Genomic DNA, 16,777 nt, shown 5'->3' on the forward strand with positions numbered 1-16,777 from the left:
GCCTTGTTAAGGCACCCCATGATCTACGGGTCCCTGTCATTCAACAGGGCTCAGGCTGCACAGCAGTTCTCTTCACCACTGGCAAATAAATGGAATTGACCGATTTTGTCTATGTCACCAGCAGCAGCAGTGTGAATTGAGTGCATTTTCCTATGAGGTGCAAACACTGTGCGAGCTGCTACACATTGGAACAGGTTACCCACAGACCATGCATGTCACTGTGAAAGCTGGGATGGTCCTGGATGGGTTTGTTAAGGGGGGACACAGCGGGCAGCCTTGACCGCGATAGTGTGCCTGTAACACAACACCAGGCACAAAACCCTCTCTCATGAGGTTGATGCAGAAGACCATAGGTGCACAAACGTTTGGGGAAAACCACAGTGCTGCTGCTTGGCTGGAGGCATCCATTTTCATACTGCAGGGCTCAGTCGGAGCATGAAGGTAACAATGAATTTGAAGTGCTCATTGCCAGAGACTTACAAATGGCAGATCTTCAGCAGCACATGAAAGACTCTTTCCACAAGGTGGATACCATGAAAAATATTTAATGTTGGACGCATTCTTTAAAATACATGTACCCCTCTGAGAATCTCGTATCATAAAGTACTGTCTCTTACCTAAGTGGTAATTAAAGTTCATATTACTGATATGTACAAAACTCATCTTGTATAGCAGCTGAATAGTCTTGGTTGTCAGAATGTTAAGTCAGTTCCAGGTTTTGCTAATTCAATTAATAAAAGCAGAATGGTTACCGACACTTACTTTTCTCTGCCACTTCCAAAGTCATGGGCAGATAAAATGTGTTCTTGAGCTCCAGACACACACACACACACACACACACTCCTTGAGAGCCCAACCAATGGAGAGCGAATGTTCGAACAAAGCAGCCAAGCCCTTATCCAATCAGAGCAGAGCGCCGGGGCTGCAGGCCCAGTGAAGGAAGACTGCAGAGGTCATCCTGTTAGCCCGAGAGCCGGAGCCTTCACGATAAACACCAGCACCAAGAAACCCCACTCCTGCACAGCACAGCGCTGCCAATAAAGCAACATGCGGCGACCGAGTTGCACTCACAAGTCCTCTGTTGCTTCCGCCCCATGTTACTCAAGGTACAAACTTGCACACAATGAAAGATTAGAAAAGGAAGCTGTAGGGAACACATAAAATGTCAGTCACCCCAGTTTTGACACCTGTTAACATCTTCATATTTTACACATAAAACGCAGGAGTACATTGAAGAAGATTTAGCAGACAGAATGTTTGATAGACATTAAAGGCCACCTGAAATAGACATGACATCAACCACAGCCCACTCAGCACAGGACTTAAGGACATGTGCACATGGAAACCCAGTCCAAGCAGAGGGTTCAGGAAGCTAGAAGCAGCAGCTTCTGTCTTCACAGCGAGGGCTGTGCGGAGGCCAATGCTCACACTGGCTGAGCCGGCCGATTCCCTGGGGTCTTAATAATGCTCAAGGAAAAACATGCTACAACAACCAAAATAGTGTAAATGTTCCCCTTGCTTCGGCAACACACATATTCTTAAAATGCCTGAAGCATAAAAGCTAGATCCAATTACATTGCTGCTTTTGGGTTTTTTATGCTTAACTGGTTTTAAGAACCTTTTATTATTAAGCCACCGGCCATCTGAAACAACCCTGAGAGAATAATTTTAATCCCCTCACGTCCAAGTTTAAAAAAAAGTATATTTTACCCTGCTGTACTGTGCCAGTGTACTAACGAACCTGCTCGTTTTTTGAAGCCTCATCCAACACTTCCTGTTTCCAGGAAATGTCCCAGAAAACAAGCAAACAGCAATTATAAAATGGACGTGCGCACTGAGGGGCTACCAACTGCCACCATTAGCAGAAAGGAAAGGATGAGAGGAACAGGCAAAGCACATCCCCATTAATACCAAACACTGCATACCATGGAACTGGACAAACGATCAGATGACCTCTTCATGGGGTCTTCAGACTGCGTTACTTCAGTTCAGAGAAGTACACCACTGACATTTCACGCTGTCATGTTTAAGGGACACGGACCATCGATAACCAGCTGTTCGTACTGCACCTGTGGATCTCTTTCCCTGACCTGCTGACTGACTCTCCCTCTCCCCTCATGCTCATGGGCACCGCACCATTGCCCTCTGTGTCAGGAAGATGAAGTGTCCCTTGCAGCATGATGCGCTGAACAGAATAGTCGTTGGGGGGGGGGGGGGGGGGGAGGGAGGGAGGGGAGGAGGTGGTTTGGGTTGCGACATTACTGGCTAAACCCTGGACCTTGGGAAGATAATCACCCAGCCTAGCAGTGCAAATTCAGCACATCCCTGCTGGCTGGATGTGTCATTCTCCATCCATCATCCCCAAGCACTGCTGTCCCTACTCACTGGCCCGGCTCCAAGCATTCTCCAAGTCCACATTGAGCGCTTGTCAGCATCCAGGCACAACTAACAGCACTGCTCTTGATGCCAATACTGTGCCAATATAATTGATTCAACACAATGCATTGGGTTCCAAATAAATCCTATAAGCTGCACAGGATAAAGAAACTGAGTAAATAATGGGCAACAACAGATAAACCTAAATTTAGTTTCACCTAAGCATGCATCTACTCATGTAAGAAGCATCTGAAAGCGGTATGGATTAATCCTGTGTATGTATCAATACACACATCAGTGATGCATAGAGAGCTCTAGAGAGTCTTCTGCTTTTCTTTTACTTCTGATCTTAATTTGTGGAAGTGATGAATCGGATAAAAGTCTAATTGCCTGTTTTAGGTATTAACCAGTTGCTAATTAAAATATACCTATAAGCCTGCAGGAATGTGAGCTCTGCAGCCCCCCCCCTCTCCCTGATATATATTGATATACATGTATGCACATTCCAAAAGCAGTGTCTTGGCAGTTACTGTATTCCAGGGTCTCCCAGCATTCCCTAGGGGGCTGACTCTCCCTTGCAAACAGGAAACGAGACAAACACTGGGAGCCGGAAGGAAACCAGCACCTCAAAGGCTGCTTTGAGCTTGAAAAAAAAAACAATCATTGTCTTGGTTCTTTTGAACCCTCTGAAAAAATATATGTTCGTATTACCCTTGCCTTTCACTTTCAAAGCAGCATCATGAAAAAAGAAAGAAAGAGCTGAGCAACTGGATTATGCAGCAGGAGTTCAACTTCAGTTCACCAGTCAGATGAGGCTGATCCTACCACAAGTTCAGCTGTTTGCCAGTTAATGTCTAGACAATCAGATCCTACAAGCAATTCCCCTCATGCACAATCAAAAACACTCCTGAACCAGTGGATGGAGCTAGCCTGTGGCTTTAGCAAGTAGACCAAAAAAAAAAGACTTGCAGAGTCTCCTTCTCTGCCTTCTTAAAAAGCAGCATCTTCACAAACCCATTGTTTAACACCGCTGTTAACTGGAAAAACAAGCTCAGCTGCTGGGACCTGCATGTCTCCGGAGCTGGGGGAAGAATGCAGCAATGCGGAACTGTGCCAGCGAGCAGGTGATCCCCTTATCTGCCTCCTTCCCTGCTGTCGGCGTGGAAGGAGTGGGTGTCCCAGTTTTCAAAAGAACGTATGAATGGTTCCAAACGAAAGAAAGACTCAATCGATAACAGAGGTTAATACGACTGTAGAAAGCTAAAAACCTAGATGTTTTCTGAAGGATGCCAAAACCCCAGCTGCAGCAATCTGCCTGGGCTGCCTGTTCCAGACATTCACGTTATGTGCACCTCGTTTCTCAGCGCTTTCCTCTAGTGACCCCATATTCTCCTCCACTGCTGACCCTAAAGCTCCTGCACTGGTTGACTCTGCTGATACCATCAAGGATTGTGGTTACTTGAGTCATAAACTTTCTTCATCTCCTCCATTCATGACCAAAGACATTCACATTCACTTCCTTTGTTGCAAATTGCCCATACCACAGCGGTCTGCACCCTGTGTGGCTCCTGTCTCACATGGATCACAGCGCCACCATGGTGAGAGACAGAGATGTGGAAACAAGAGAGAAGGAAGGGGGTCACTGTCGGACCTTTTTAACTCAATTCAATCAGTGAGCCAAAGGTCTCGTGGTGTTCTGGTGAATACAAGTCCCCTTTCCCCTCAGCTCTATGTGTTGTTTTCCCAGCACGAGAGCAGGGATATGAATACTGATAGGCGGGACAGGTCGTAACCTGATCAGATCTCACCGTCCACTACCCCTGATGCATCGGCAGCAAAACAAGAAACTTCCCTTGAGTTTATAAAGGGCCTCCACAGCGAAGGATGCAAACCTTCCAAGTGACACACAGTTCCCTTTGACAGTTTGATATTAATGAATTGACATTTCCCCATTTCCTCTTCCACCTAGTTAATAAGTGGAGGAATCCCACATCCAGAAGAAGGAGCTTATGCTCTTTCTCACCTAATTCTGGCTGCTGCGGCTCGGACTGTAATAACACAAGCTCCATGCTCTCATTTTTATATTTTTCTCAAGTTTACTGGTGCACCTTGATGCATTTTGCAGATGCCCGATCTAATTTTTAATGCTTATAAGGTTCATTTCCACAGCAGCAATTTTCCACAGTGTTTTGAGGCATCAATGTCTTTTTGGCACTTTATTTGACACCCTAGTCATGGGCTGCATGGTTCTGTAAACTCCTGCACAGGTTTATGCAACATAATGCTTCCTCTTGTTTCAGAGGAGCAGGTGTCCCAGCATATTACTTCAAGCAAAATACTTTTGCAAGTCACTTGGCCAAACTCAGTGATTGCAGAATACAGACTACCATTTGCTTGTGACTGAAAAGGCTCCACAAAAAGCTATCAGGGTACAAAAGGACAACTTAATTGATGTAGAAAATGCTGTAACACTGTAACAAAACAAAAGCACGTGAATGTTCCTGTCACCTGCAGTTTAACACATCCTCATAGCACACACATCAAGTGCTCTTTAAAAACCTCAGGCAGGAAAACTGTGGTTACAGTAGAAAAACCCCATCTTGACTGGAAGGCAAGTCACCTGCACTGAAAACAGGCTGCAAGTCTTTGCTTGACAGCAAGCCAGCGTGTGCTCCGATTACGCCCTGCTCTTGACAGAGACAAAGCTACATACACCCATTGACGAGGTAGGCAGCTCAGGATCCCCCAGCCTAGGACACACTAAAATAGAATACAGCGTGTACTGACTAAAACACATCATTCTCTGTAAGTTTTCCCTGTTCTTTAAGCTGTTGTTCCTGAAGCGGTTTTACAGTGCTCTAGAAGTCTCAAATCACTCTCTTTATACTAGAGGTGTAAATGAAGTGAACACTTCCTGTAAGCTCGTCAAAAAGCCTTTTATTCCTGAAATGCAAGCCAGAACGTGTAATAAAGTATCTAGTGATCCGTCCAAAATAGGTCAGGAAAGCCCACAGACTAAAAAAACTGAACTGTTTTCGGCCAGTGGGGGCAAAGTGTAACACTACTAGTATTGTTAAGGCCAAAACTGTGCTCAGGGCAGTACCGCTCCATAACCACTTCACACGGGATTTGCAAAAACTGGACAAAATCAGCACAGCACTCACAAAAGCAAAACAAAAAAGAAATTCAGGAAGACTTTGGGATCCCTGAACATGGTGCCCAAGACGGGGACTGTCCTGGGAAAATCGGGATGGTTTATCCTGCGAGGAGACTTACTTTGCTTTACATTTTTGAAAAAAAAAGTATACTCACTGGCGTCCTTTGTGCACGATACCTTACCAAAACACAAATTTGTCAAATTTAATTTTAGACACTATCCTTCCATGTTAATAGCCCAACAGGCTTTTGCTACACGGATGTCCTCTGGTCTCTGCTTGCTTTTTTGTCTCCACAACAGTGCTGTCCATCTTGTCACACCAGGGTGCCGGACTTGACCAGGTTAAAGTTGATGTTTCAAAATTGTTGTTGCAACACAAGGGTTACAAGCCGTGCATTGTTTCAGGATGGAAATGAAGAGAAAAAAAACACAGAAAATGCACAGTGCGACATTTCCATGGGGCAAGCTGAGCTCCAAGTATTTTAATGGGCAATGGTGAGCCACAATGTGCAAACACTGCAGTAGCTGTTTTTATACCTCCCAAATTAAAAGCAGGCCTGTCTGTCTTGAGGGGCCAGAGAGTGGGAGGAAGAGAGACAAGGAGGAGACAGGAGACAACAGGACTGGAATTAAAAAACCAACAGGACCTTAAAATAAAAATACTGAGCAAACTGCAGCAGCCAAGCTGAAGAGCTTTGCCCCAGATTACACGTACTGTGTAGAACATACAACATAACATCAACTGCAATACTACAAAGACATGAAAAAAGATTTTCTTCAGTTGTCGATGTTCAAATGCAAGGCAGACCTTTATTCTAATAGTGTGCAGAAATCACAGGAAACACAGTGGCGATCATTATAATATGGCAGGGCTGTGCACCCACATGTGGGTGCACATGTGAGTGTCAACAGCTATTTTCTTACTTAACACATCAAATTTAACCCCAGTCAAATATGTATGATTTATGATAATAAGGCAATGCAAAATGAAATTAGAAATGAAGCAGAAATGCATAGCTCTTCACAGTAAATTAAAAATCTGCTTTATTATTAGTGCACAACCAATTATGAATTCAAATTACGAGAAGAGGAGTTTATTGGCATATGTCCATTGGAACTATTATGCGTGCTGATCTCTCGGGACATGCGTGCACAGTACAGCAGACAGCACCACACAATGTAGAGAGTGTATTACACACATAACAAATAAAACAAGAACAATAAATATGTTGTGGGAAACAATATGTAGCAGTGGAAAAAAAACATGTCAGTCGATGCAAAAAGTATACTGAGTCTGAGGCACTGCAGTTTGTCTGGTCACACACATGTACAGTAATGTAGTGGGTCACTCTGTCCCCTCCCCGTCGAGATCCACTTTGAAGTAGATGCAAGGAATCCCTACCTGTGCCAGCCCATTTAAAGAGTACAGTGGGGGGGGGCAGCTCCTTCAGTTTACGAAATGAAAACAGGATGGCTGAGCAATTAAAGTTGCCTGCTCATGCCGCACAGCTGCAAGACAGAGGGCCGGAACGAGAGGAGGGGGTGCTGGACCACAGCCTTGCCCCCTCTGCTTGGCCGCCGCTGCTGGGAGGGCGAGAGTGCTCAGTGCGAGGGGCAGGCAGGAGCACTCAGGCATGTCAGGAATGTCTCGAGTGCCCGGCACAGAGCGCTCTCCCTGCTCGCAGCCCCCCACTGCACCGAGCTGAAATAGGCATCAGCCGGTAAGTGTGTACATGTGAGAGAAAGAGGGGGTCCTCCTGTCCACTGGAACAACACTTCTAGTGCACAGAGAAGACCAACAGATTATCATGATCCAGTGTAGCGCGCCAGCAAAGACACACACAGCAAGACACTTCCGTGTGACTTTCCTTGCACTCAAAATGCGATGCTGTAAAAAATTACTTAATTCCTAAACACTAGTCAGACAGTATTACACGGCATCAAAGTATCTACTGGGAAAAGCAAACAGACAAGAGTAGTGTCTTCTGATCAGATTGGTCAAGTGCCTGCAGCCTGTAGAAATTATTTTGACTTTAAAAAAACACATAATCAAATGTTTTTTTTTTAACTGTTTTGTGAAAATAGACAACCTAGAAGCAGATCATAGTCCCACTCACAAAGATTAACCAGTTTCTTGATTGATTGATTAATTTCAAAGGGTGCTCAGAAATTAAGCAGGGGATCATCCTTGTTTAAAACCTATCTAGGGATTGGCCAGTTCAAACGTCTCACTTGTGGTCTCGTGCATATGAAGGATCCACCCATTTACTTGCATGCAGTGCACAACAGCAGTGCAAGGGGATTGCACAATAGCATCAGGAACAACAGGAATGGGTAGTAGCATTAATGAAGGCTGAGGAAATTCCAAGATCTCAAGATCTCCTTGAGAGCCAACACATCCACTGTACGACACAAAAAAGCCCAGAAATACACATTGAGCTGTGGGTCACCACACACGCATTCAGTCTTGAAGACAGGCGATAGCTCTGTGCTTAGAATTCTCCTGGTTTTAAATCCTTGCACCAGAGCTGCACAGTCTCTAAAATCTTCAGAGCACAGATTCTCAGTGACAATTGGTATGAGCGCATTTATATGCATGTGTTTAAAAGTGTTCTGTGGGTGTCTGCATGTGAGAGGAATTTTCCCCTTAACTGAGCAAAACTGACTGACAGTGATCACAGTGATCACTGCCTCATCCTTAACAGCAATTTCTTGCGGAGAAAATCCATGGTAAGCCTGGAAATGTGGTAATGCCTAGTATCCAATTCCAGCTGCGAGGGAACTGAACACACCCAGTGCTGCCTGGCACGCTGCCATTCTTACTGTGCCATCACCGCTGTCCACATGGCGGCCACCTGCCAGACTGAAAAGGTCACTGGACTCATGATAGATTGTTTCCCTCTAATCAAAATCACTGCTTATATCTGTAAGAGGTTTTGACTGCAACTGCCATATTTGCTCTTGCGTTTCCGATGCTGACATCAAAGTCATTCTTAAAATTCAAATCGCCCCTTGTATCTTGAGCGCAAGGTTGACATGGACAGCGGTGGTGTGACCAGGAGTCCCCTGGCAGAGCAGGACCCTCTTGGCTTTCTTCTCTCCAAAGGTCACCCGTGTGACTTGCGGGACGAGTACAGGCTTGGCGCCAGTGAGCACAACTCGCGTCGTCCGATTGGAGCTCACTGTCCTGTGAGGCACGGTGGAGCTCACACCCTGTCGAACAAGTGCATGTGTCAGACACGCAGGCCTGCCTGCCGCCCCCTAGTCTCTCCACACTCACTCGCAAACAACTGGCAAGCAAATGCACAGATTTAAATATCTATCCATAGTATTAACTTTGTGACCGCAATTACATGTAAGGTTATGGAAACAATTATGAGAATTAGGGGATCACCTAGGTCTTAGGGTAGTGTCAGCATGGATTTGGAGAAGGCAAGTCTTGGCTTAACAACTGGTTAAAAGGTGTCTGAAGAAGCAACAACACTAGTGGATGCACCCAGAGCTCATGACATGATGAGCTCAGGGATGTAGATTTTCAGAAGCTTTTTGATAATGTTCCCCACAAATTCACGATGGTGAACAGGAAAATGATTATTTGCACTGAGAATTGGTTAACAAAAAACAGAGTACAGACAAGCGATGTGATTAGTGGAATATCACAGGCATTTGTACCAGAACCACTGCTATTTCTGAATTACTCGTCTATCCGGGATTGAAGTTCTAATATACAGTAGTTAGCATATTAGTCAAGTCTGAAGATGTTAGGATGTTTAGCAAACACTACAGAAGCAGAAAATGAAATTAAAAAAAGATTGAGATCAAACTGGCAGACACAAGGAGTATGACATGTTCAGTATAATCACGGCAATCATATCAAGGGGTGTTAATATTGTACAATGTACGAGCTAGACCTCATTTAGAATACTCTATACTTTTGCTCACCATGTTGCAAACATGTATTGCTCTGGCACCAGTCCAGAAAAGAGCAACAGGAAGCATTCTGGGATACCCCACGCTGACAGGGTGAAAGACCTGAAACCTTTTAGTCTCAAGCAGAGATGACTACCAGGGGACCAGAAACATCTAAAATCCTCAAATGCAATGACCAAGTCTTTTCAGCGGGCTTTTTCAGAACCACGTGTGAAACACGGACCAGAAGACACAAGTGGAAACCACATGGAAGTGCATTTAAAACTGAGAACAGGAGGTGCTTCTTTACCCAAAGGGTTGTGGGAGTCTGGAACTACCTTCTCAACCATGGTGTTGAACCCAATAATCCGCTTTCCTTCGAGTGAAGGCTAGATCCAAGGATCCTATCCTCTTTGTTCTTCATCTTCCTTATGTTCACAACAATCCAATTCCTGTTGCATGTTGCACTTTGAAGGGGAATGGGAATGGTGCGGAGGCGTCACCTTCCCACGAGGTTCGCTCGAGCCTGCTCACGTTTTGCTGCAAAGCAGTTTACACGGCTCTAGGGCTCCCGTAAATGAACAGGAAGAACCCTGCGCGGCTTTGTTCCTGCACACAGCAGCAGGTGGAAACAGGCCCCAAGACTGTATCTGAGCCCCTGGGGTGCTTATTTGAAACAAACTCCACCACCCCACCTTGTTTCCTCTGCAGCACGAATCTGGGACCGATTCTGCACCAGCACTGTGCAATGGTTTTGTTTGAAAGTGTATAGCCCACTTTTATGTGGTTTTGGTAATATTTACAATTCTACAATAGGTTTAATTCCATGCTGAAAAGAGAAGAAAGAAGACACAACGTTTCGGCCGTGGAGCCTTCTTCAAGTATGAATCTGAAGAAGGCTCCACGAAACGTTGTGTCTTCTTTCTTCTCTGTTCAGCATGGAATAAACCTTTACTTGCTCCTTTGCAGCCTACGCATGCTGATGCAGCTACCCACCTGAACTACATTTACAATTCTATATTACTGTAGATTTACAGTTTCTGCAGCTATGCTTTAAGTTTATCTGGGCATATGAATGAAACCATCCTTAACCACTGAAAAGAGGAGACCAGTGCATTACTGTGCATTCTTACTGAAGGGAAACACACACTGCAGCTGTGCTAAGGAATCATGCTTCCTATCCTGTGCTGTCACGACACCCAGCTATAGTCTATTAAAAAACAGTACATCACAGTACACCAGGGAGAGCTATCTCCTGTAGTTGTCAGTTTGAAAGCAAGCAAAGATAAACACATTACACCTCCTTCTCTGTTGGGGAAAAAAAACCTCTGGTGGCTCTTTCAGGCACCAGGAAGAGCTGGGACAGTGGGAATACCACATGCTTATAACACTGGGAATATGGAGCAAAGTGTTTCACCTCACTCTGCAAAAACAAACTTTCCAGCAAAGTGGCCTTTCCTTTCAGGTTCAGTTACTGATGTTTCTCATGTGCTGTCACAAGCTGGGCAACGAATTACCATTATCTAATGACCAGATCTTCATATAGGAGAACATTTCTAAATGTGGCAGCCCCAAGCCTGTTATAGCTAGAGATCTCCAAGCTCTTCTGAAATTTCAGTACTTTTCCACAGAGAAAGAAATATGACACAATGTAGGTAAGACAAAATACCCGTCTGCACAGTTTAATCCATCTCTATGGCCTCTGCTCAGCAGAACTGAATCTGGGGTGTAAAAACTCGGGGGCGATCACTTACACACAGCAGTGAACAGAAGGCAGGACGTAGAGCACTGGACCTCTCACTGTGTGGCTGAGGGTTCAAATCCCAGGTGCAGTACAGCTGATGTTCTCTTGAGCAATGTACTACAATCAGATTGCTCCAGAAAAACTGCACACCAACACAAGATTACAGCGTCATTCAAACAAAATAATAATAATATAATAATAATACACTTGAGCTCTCCTAAACCCAACCAGTCTCCAAAATCAACGAGACAAAAAAAGTCATGTTCTTTCCCCAATTTCACAATCAGCACAGTGAGTCACAGCAGCCAACAATTTTAATTGAATTTCTCCTCGCTGGCACAGCAGGCGACCAGCAGAACAACTTAATGACTCCTCGGTTATGTGCTGCGTGTAGAGGGGGAACAAACTGAACTGCCGTTTGAATGCCCGGCTCGTGTAAGCACGGCCCTGTGGACGCCACCGTGAATATTCCTGTGGGAACAGTTGGACATCATGCTCAGAAAAGAATGCCCTTTTATTTATTTTTTCACAGTGTCTTACCTGTATACGTGTACTTGGTTAGCATGAACTCGTTTTAATTTCAGTTTAGGCTGTGAACGGTTCTCAAAATTTTAAAGTTCCTCTTTTTAAATAGTGCTAAAAAATTCCACTTTGCACTTCTGGAATACTTTGGCACACCGTGACGTTGTAGAAGGGTCCAGATAATTTTCTGCGATTTCCCTGTCTAGGCAGATCCGCCTTCAGTAGATTTTTTTAAAAGAGTGCAGCAGTAAACAGTGGGCGGCCCATGAAGCAGTTATCAAGCTCCCTATCTATGGCACTCCCTCCGGATTGATATCAGAGTGTACAGCTGCATCCTGCTTTCTTTTTAAAAAAAAAGCCAAACTGAAGGCTCATCAGGTTGAGCTTCTTTTCCTTTACCTTTGTGCAAAGTGCCTTGAAGTTGACCACGTGAAGAACTAAGGGTGCTACGGTATATAATCCTATATTACACTGTACTGTTTTGAACAGTACCCCACAGGCATTCAAGACCCGATGCCCTCTTTCTCCTCCTGGAGCTGCCCTAGGTATCTTAATGTTATAACCTTTGACCTCTCGACATGAGGCCAGGTGTATTCCAGGAGGAGAAGGAATGGATCCAAAGAGCCAGGTCTAACTCAGCCACTCTCAACCAGCAGGCATGTGCCATCAGAAACCCAGACGCAAAACCAATTCAGAGCCAGACCTTCCACTTTGAGAAAAAAAAAGGAAGCTGAAGGAATTGCTACTGAAGATTTTTAAAGCACATGTGACTCGTGCACTGGTCACTTTAATTTCACCACTATTTATTAGTGCACTAACCTCCTCCACTAACCTGAGAGTGCAAAGTGTTGCACTACTGACATTGCTATCCATGTGTTAACTGCCTTTTAAATGGGGAACGGTCACACGAAGAACTAGAGAATAACAAAGTGTCTTGTTCCAGAGCGAAATATCCCGGCCTTTATTTTTTTATTTAGAAAACAAATGTTAAATATCTCCATCCGTCCCTTTTCCAACCGCTTCTTCCGATTCACGGCCGCGGGAGAGCCGTGCCTATCCGGCCAAACAACGGGTGCAAAGGCGGGGTACCCCCTGGATGGGACGCCAGTCGATCTCAGGCCAAACACGGGTTTTTTGTTTTTTTTTTTTACGCTAGAAGCCAATTAGCCTACCAGAATGTTTTGGGATTGTAGGCGGAAACCGGAGCACCCAGAGGGGACCCACGCCAGCATGAGGACAACATCTCCACACAGGCAGCACCCCTGTTCCGGAAGAAAAGCAATGCAATGCAAACCAAGGCGCCACCACACTGTCCCGTTGAGTATCTGATAAGGGAAGTGCCCTTCAGAAAAAGGACAAAGAAGGTAATAATATTTACCTGTGTCTGGAACAACAGATGATTATTTAGAAGAAATTTGGGGGTAGAAACAATTCAGACGTGAAGGACAGGTGTTTCAGGGGAGGGAAATGTCAGGCAAGGAAGACGATAAATAATGGCAGATGTGCTCATTGGGATTGCTGAACCCTCTGTCAACGTCTGCGCTGCTCCCTTGTTCATCAGTGATGCGGTTTTCTCGCTTTTACATGAAGTGATCAAATGAAAGCTTTGAAGGTCAGCACTTAGCTTCACGGAGCAGCTTGACAGACAAATCTTAAACAATCCTGATCTCAAAACAACCTCACACACACACACACATCACTGAAGCAGATAATTACACCAACGATTATGAATGTATCTTTTTCCGCTGGCAGCTTTCTCCCAAAGAGTCTTATCAGTGAATTGTAAATCGTTATTGGGAGCCAGCACGATGCAGACTGGGACAGACCGCACTGATCGATACCGTTAAATTACAAACAACAACACAGCGACACTTTATTAAAATACCGGCGCTAGAATTACGATCCCAATCACTTATTTTAAAAAAAAAAAAGCAGCAGTGTAATTGGAAGCACAGAAATTAAAAAGATAAACCCGAATGTAAGAGTCAACAGGTGGTCCATCACCAATGCGCCAAGAGCCTGCGGTTTCATTTCTACGAAATAAGGAAAGGCATTTCTGGGGGGGGGCAGGTTTCTTCACAGCGAGGTGTCAAGTCCTGCACGTTACCAATATATCGCACATCTGCAGTCTGTGCAGTCACACGATTTGCTGTGCCTCGGTTTCCCCTCTCCACCTCACACCCTCATGCTCTCCCAACTTGCACAAGGGACGCCGCCGCTCACGACCATCCAGCCGGAGTGAACGGGGTGTCGGCGCGCCGCGGCACGATTACTCTGTATCAGCAGCGGCTACCACACCGCAGCACCTCGACGCATGACAGTATTTATTAAATACGATTTACACACATATATATACACACACAGTAGTCGTTTCTACTGTAAGACGGACACTAAATGCGCGCCGTGGTGTACGTGGTGATCAGCACTCGCCCAGGAGTTATCACATGAACATTTCCCAAGTACAGCTTGATATGTCTTGATATGGTCCAATGATGGCTGCAAAATGACTCGAAACACAGGACGGTATTTTGAATTGATCCAACATGAATCCGCTGCCGGAAAGTGGAGCAAACGGCATTTCTTCCTCACATACTGTAGCTGACAATGATCATTCACGCTGATAATAATCGTGCTTGAACTCGCGGAGTGTGCCATGCTGTAGGTCCACTTCAGAGAACTGCCCAACACATCGATCCAAACGCAGCCTGACCTGGACGAGTGACCACGGCAGCCAAGTCTTGCTGTGTGCTCCGGTTTTTTTTTTTTGTTGTTTTGAAAACGATTGGGAAAAAAACAAACTACAACCGGACTTGCACAGATTTTCAGATACATTCCTAAATAGGTCAACGGTTTCGGTTTTCGCCGAAAGAAGGGCGAATAATCCACTAAAATGTAAAAACAAAACAACCTCCGATACTTGGACACGACCTGGCTCATGAGCCACACCGCAAGTTTTTACAAATGACAAAGTAGAAACTGTAGATAGCTACGACTGAACTCCACTGACCCTCTCACAAAAGATACAAAAAATAATCAAATATAAACCCAAACAATGTATAAAGTTTATATCGTTTCCTACCTGGGTGTTTCCTTGGTGTCTCCCGTTCTAAAGCAACTCCGAAAAACCCCAGCGAGTTTCTCTCTCTGCTGTTATTGATTATATCCTATTCCGTAGATCCCCAGCCGCGACCTCACTTTCTCGTCGCCATGTTGGGACAGGGATCGCAATATCCGGGACATTGGAGTCACTCCAGCTCCATAGCAACCAGCGTAGGAACTGAGCCCCTAGCAACCGCGGACTGACTGCTGGACAGTACAGGAGCCAGAGTCTCCGGACTTCAGATTTGTCTCAGTAACGGACCCTTAAAATCGCCTCTGACGCATTCGGTTTCGCTCCTTGTTATAGTCTAAATATAACATACTTTCCATCAGAAGCTGTTTTCCGAAGATATAAAATGTAATTATGTCGCCGAAAAGGATTCGCCCTAAGATGATGAGATAGTTAATTGACAACATGTTAATTGCCTGCCAAATCGATCGTATCTTTATCATATTATGTTGGGAGTCTAATGTGTGCAGTTTATGCTGCGGGCAAAAAAAAAACAAAAAAAACCGAACAACTGCAGGATTTACCGCAAGATTGTGTGTGTCTGAATTAAATCAATCAGCTTTGCTGTTGTTAAGGGTCCCTGCCCAAGGAAACTAAATCTTGAGAGCCGTGGGTGATAAAACTAACAAGTCTTCGTTAGAAAGCACGCCAGGAGTAAGCAACGAATGAGCCTAACATGGACATAATATTCATCATGTGACATCGGTAGAAGAGAAAAGGTCATGTTGGAGGAAAAGCAGACCATACCTCAGAGTCTGGCTGTGTGTGTGTAGGGGTCTGTTCAGTATTCATTTAAAAGAGGATGGCTCTAAAATTACTCTATGTCTGAGACCTGCTGCACAATCGTGCTGAAAACATTGATCTGAGAATCAAATCGAGGCCAAATCGACAGCTCCAGACATTCACAACGGTGGAGCTCATTTTAAATATCTAAGTGCTTCTGACTGCTAAGTTCATCGCACAATTCAGTGAATTACATGAATGGGCTTTTGTGTTCTGAGCCTAAAACATGTTTTCTTGAAGATGATATCCATACATCCTACATCTAACTGCTTTATCCAATACAGGGCCCCAGGGGAGCCAGAGGCAATCCCTGCAATCAATGGGCACAAGGCAGGATACACCCTGGGCAGGACGCCAGTCCATCGGAGGGCAGACACGCACACAGACACCCACACTTGCACCAGGGCCAATTTTACCAGAAGCCAGTTAACCTACTTAATTAAGATCCTACCATAATGTCTTTGGACTGTGCAAGGCAACCAGAGAACCCGAAAGAAACCCATGCAAGCACAGGGAGAACACACAACCCTAACCCCTAACCCTAACCCCTAAAAGGGTTAAAAAGGCTTTTTCATTTGGTTTGAAAAGCTATTTTTTCATTGAGTGGGTGGTGTGATGTGTTCCCTTGCCAAGGGGATAAAATAAATGCAAATGATCTTTGAATGAATATTCGATGAATGTATTTAATATGCAACAGGATGTAGCATCGTCTGGAATGTGAATAGCTTGTAAACTAGTATGCTTCCAACTTCAACCTATTTTATGTGAGGATGTGTGTTGCTAAGGATATGTATTCTACAGAGAGTTTGTCACTTCTGGAGGAGTTCTCAGCTAGAAAATGGCAAGACAAAGAGTGAAAGTTCAATATTGCAGTGAAAAAGACATTTACTCAGACTGCATCTGCTGAAAATGACAAGCAACACAACTGCAGCTTTTCAATATATCAGGTAACAGGAGACGGGAACAACAGTAGTACGATACTGAAGGAGACGGATGTCAAAAATCGTTATTAATGGTTGCAGAAGCTCCGCTGTCTCGAAAATGACAACAAATCCAGGTGAAAATGCAATCAAATACTGAACGCTTAGTGTCACCCACCCAGGTTAGGCTGGGGAAGGACATACTAAATGACAGGACGTTGTCCATAAACAGATTAGAATGCACTTGCAAATTCAGT

General features: G+C 44.7%; 1 protein-coding gene across 1 annotated transcript in view; it reads right to left on the reverse strand.

Annotated features, from left to right (window-relative positions):
- pak4 (p21 protein (Cdc42/Rac)-activated kinase 4) overlaps positions 1 to 14,928 on the reverse strand; it is a 40,499-nt gene extending 25,571 nt beyond the window's left edge. Inside the window, exon 1 of the mRNA XM_088910965.1 lies at positions 14,788 to 14,928. The gene's annotated coding sequence lies outside the window, so the exon portion shown is untranslated. The remainder of the gene's footprint in view (positions 1 to 14,787) is intronic.
- Between the last annotated feature and the right edge of the window lie 1,849 nt (positions 14,929 to 16,777).

The sequence above is a fragment of the Atractosteus spatula genome, chromosome 3 (assembly GCF_055471065.1).
Source record: "Atractosteus spatula isolate fAtrSpa1 chromosome 3, fAtrSpa1.hap1, whole genome shotgun sequence".
Classification (NCBI taxonomy): Eukaryota; Metazoa; Chordata; class Actinopteri; order Semionotiformes; family Lepisosteidae; genus Atractosteus; species Atractosteus spatula.